At 39.3% G+C, this 4,317-nt stretch overlaps 1 protein-coding gene across 1 annotated transcript in view; it reads right to left on the bottom strand.

Moving 5' to 3' along the window:
• Positions 1-4,317, bottom strand: part of ROS1 (ROS proto-oncogene 1, receptor tyrosine kinase) — a 101,881-nt gene that overhangs the window by 20,217 nt on the left and 77,347 nt on the right. The window lies entirely within an intron of this gene.

Genomic DNA, 4,317 nt, shown 5'->3' with positions numbered 1-4,317 from the left:
TCACTTACTCCCAAAAGCCCCTGTGACAGTCTGTTAGGACATTTCATCACCCCTTGTTGTACTACCTCCACTCCAGATGCTGCCCTGGGCTACCATCTATCATCTTTTGCTAAACCCTCCAGACACACTGAATTTCCATTCGGGTCTGTCCCTGGTCAGAGCCTTCCATGACTCATGTGGGTGTAGTTTCAGAGACTGTTCTGTCTCCCGCCTTGGTTATGTCTCCTCCATGAAGCCTTCCCAAGACTTCTCAGGTGGAAATTTCTCTCTCCTCTATGCTTCAGTAGTATATTCTCTACTCTATTCTAATGGGCCCTCCCACTTTCCACCATAAATGAGGTTATTAATATGTGACTTCCCTCCCCACCATGTGGCAAGTTTCTTGAGAGCAAGAGCCACATCCTTCACAGTTGTACAATAAACACTGAGCAAATATTTGATGAATTCAATTGTTTCTGGATATGTATTTGTATTATTTCAATAGCTTGGTTTTGTTTGTTTTTACTTTGTTTTTACTTTCTGTACCTTAATATAGTCTTAGAAAACTCTTGAGGGAGTTTTTGATTTGATATCCCATTTTATAGATGCAGAAACTGAGACCCTGAGAATGAAAGAATAGAATAAGGTTTATGGGCCTAGTTGCAGTCAATTTCTATGCAGTCAACCCAACAATACAGTCCCAGCATAGGGATAAGAAGGACGTTTGTGATTCTGCTAGAACGCTGCTCTGAGCCCTTTCAGTGGAGAGATGGATGGCCAAATGAACTGTACATGATGAGGGCTCAGAGCCTGTGGTGTTCCGCTAAGGTCCCTGAACCTTAATTCTGGCACTCGGCACCTAATAGCACCCTGTCCTGTATGACCAGAATGACGGAGATGAAGCACGGAAGCTGTCCTGCACAGGTGGCAGGAAAAGCAGTAGAAGAACTGAAGTGCACTTGAGAAGTAATTATTATAATCATCAGGACCCTGGATGAATAGGAATAATTTGCAAAAAGCAGATCTATGTTTTCTTTTAGTCTATCTTCATCTTCTCTCCTCAAAAAAAAAAAAAAAAAACTACAGATAAATTTTCTTATTAAAGATGAAGGACTGATGCATTTTTGGTTTCACGGTTTCACTCTCTCCCCAACAAACCTTACTGAAATGACAGTAGAAGGGAAGTTTTTATAATCTCACAATACAAATAGATCAGAAGATTAGGTATAGCACAATGAAACATTTTGGAAGAGGGAAAGCAGATGGAGAAGTGGGAATTCAGAGGAGCCAACAGAAGTGAAAGCTGACCGCCTGCAGAGGGAGAAGATAAGGATTAAGCTGTTTTCACTACAGAACCCCATAAAGGCTCTGGAATTGGAGGTAGCAAGTATCTCTGAATGTAGGGGGAGTGGCAGGACTGAAAGCAAGAGGAATGTTTAGAAGTTTATTTTAAGGGGTGACTAAATCCTAGATCTCCCCACCACGGCAGGAGGCTTTCCTCTGCAGGAAACAGGCACATGTGCATGGAACACAGAAACACACACACACACACACACACACACACAGAGCGGCACCATATTCAAAGATACCAGTCATATTAAGGCACTGTGCTGAAAATGGAGAGGGGAACTAAATGAGCATGCATGTGCTGAGCCTTGAGACCTCCAGCCCCCTTCAGCATCTTGACTCCCTGAACTGAGGCTTAGGCTCTACTGCCCAGTCAGGAAACCAGCAGGTTGCTCTCTGGCATATGCTAGGGAAGACATCCAATGCTGTCATGAGGGGACCCACGATGGAACAGCAGGGTCCGACCTGACAACCAAAAGGAAGCTGTCACAGCCACATAGGTTCTAGTCAGCTCCTTAGACCTTACTATTAAATATGAAGACCACATAGGTTCTAGTCAGCTCCTTAGGCCTTACTGTTAAATATGAAGAATTACCCAACATTTGAGAAATTCCCATATTACAAACAGATCCCAGAACAAAGAAGAAAGGAAATTAGGACAATGTAGAAAGAAAATTAACTACTTTTAAAAACTATAAATTAGTATCCTAGCGAAATAAGAAAAATAAGAAAAGATTTTGCATGAATGAAATAAAAAACAGAAAATAATTTTAAGATGTGGTCAAAAGAACAAGTCTGTATGAAATTAAAATTTTAAGTTCTATAAAACAGAAAATCTACCAGAATTGAGAGCAAAAGGACAGTTGGAAAATAAGAGAGAACAGCTAATATAACAAAAGGATAAAGCAAAGCAAGCAGTCCATTATCTAACTAATAGGGTTTCTAGAACAAGGAAATTTTAAGGAACAAAGTGTTTTATTTACTATCAAAGAACTAATATGAAAAAAAATTTCTGGAGCTGAAAAGAACGTTTTTTCCCGGGTGAGTGTTGAGATGGGTGAAAAGTACCATAGATAAGGAGAGGTTCCTCAAGTTTTCCAAAGAGGAGGGGCAAAAAGCAGGTCTCTGATCATAAGTCCAGGAATCAAAATGACAATTGTAAAAGCTAGAAAACATAAATGTCATGGATTTATTGTTGAAGAAAGGGGGTTTTCAACCTAGAATCAGCCAAATTATTAATCCAGTGGGAGGGAAGAATAAAGCACATTTTCTCAAAGAAAGAAAGGGGGTGGGAAAAAAGGACCCCCCCCCTTAAAATCATAGAATAGAGGAAACAAAGGTCCAACGTGGAAATTACCAGGGTAAATGTGAAGGAAACTCCTTGTATCATAGCTGTGTAGACAGCCCAGAGAACAAGCACCCGTATTGGCCCGAGGTTGGAAGTGCCCAAGAAAAAAATGTTTGGTGCTAGATTATCTGACATATTTAACCATATTGAGAAAAGAGTTAGGAAGTTTAGGTATATAGAAAACTAAATGGGGGGGAGGGGGTGGAAGAAACACTTATTAAACTATCCTAAGGAAAAAAACACAATCATAGCATTTGAGTAATTTGGCTACAAATAATAATTACACAGTCAAAGTAATGTAAACCTGCAATATTGATTTATCTGAAAATTGTGGTACAGTCAGAGGATGGGAGAAACAAAGTTTTTCTGTGTGTAGAGCTGGTGGGGTTTGGGCTGGTAAATGAATAAGTCTAGGAGAGTTAAATCTTCATTTTTTATAGTAGGCAGGTAATAGATTTCCCCCAGGATTGACAAATTAATATGCAGTATAAGCAGAGTATTCATTTAGAAACCTAGAAGTAAGTATCATGAGAAATGTGTTGATGCCTGATATGTGGGGATTAAATAGCATTTGGGATGAGATAATGAAAAACACTATAAACCTTGTCATACATTTAAATTTTTTAGCTACATACTGTGTAATTCAATAGAAATGAAAACTATTTTTTTAAACTACAGATTTAAATTTTAGTTACTTGTTTTGTCTCATATGTTTCTCATCTAATGAATAAAGTCCGTTCCTCCAGGTGCTGTCACCCCCTGGCACTCATTCCACAGTACTTCCAGTGTCCACTGTGCCAGGCACTGCTCTAGACACTGGGAAGAAAACAGAGAATGGATTTGGAGCTGCATTTTGTCAGCAGAACTGTGGAGCTGTCAGGAACTATTAGTGTGGTTGTAGGAAAAGAGCAAGGAATTGAATGGATGGCTTGGGAAAGGATGTATGAAATCAAGTTTTGTTTTGCCTCAATTAAGTATGAGCTGCCTATTAAAATCCAAACAGATATGTCAACTGGTAGGGACATAAAGTCTAGTACTCAGTAAAGACATAGGGCTGGAAATATCAATTTGAGATACATATAGATTCACTACAAAGAAGGATGTGCCTTTTCCAATGCCACATAATCTCTGTTCTCCAGAAAACATGTTTCTGGCAGTGAGGGACCTATTTTCCTGTAAAATACTGAAAATAGGCTCAAATAACCAGAAAATTCTAGACATTAGTCCAGGGTGCTAATTGTTCTAATCCAACATGAAGGAAATCTAAGAATTCTTTCCAAGAAAGTTTTCTAAGGTTCTATCATTGGCCAAAAACTGGATTTAAAAAAAATTAATAGGACATTACAGGGCATTTGCATTACAAAACCAATACTGTGGACCCCGTTTCCTACCGCTTTCATCCGGGCTTTACGCAAATAGGTGAGAAGGTCTCCTCCTTCCATCAGTTCCAGGATAATGTATTGGGGTTCATTTAGCAGGCAAACTCCAAGCTGCTTCAGAATGTTGGGATGATTAAACTTGCTAAAAGGTGGAAAAAGACAGGCGGGATGACATGACAGCGATAGAAGTCCTATCTGAGGGCCTTTGTGGAATAGAGCAATTGCTTATCTATAGTTTCTGTCAAAACAAATGATTTTTTTTTT

The sequence above is a fragment of the Pteropus vampyrus genome, unplaced genomic scaffold (genome assembly GCF_000151845.1).
Source record: "Pteropus vampyrus isolate Shadow unplaced genomic scaffold, Pvam_2.0 Scaffold101, whole genome shotgun sequence".
NCBI lineage: Eukaryota > Metazoa > Chordata > Mammalia > Chiroptera > Pteropodidae > Pteropus > Pteropus vampyrus.
Note: the sequence above shows the minus strand (reverse complement) of the source record. Positions and strands in the feature narration are given on the sequence as shown.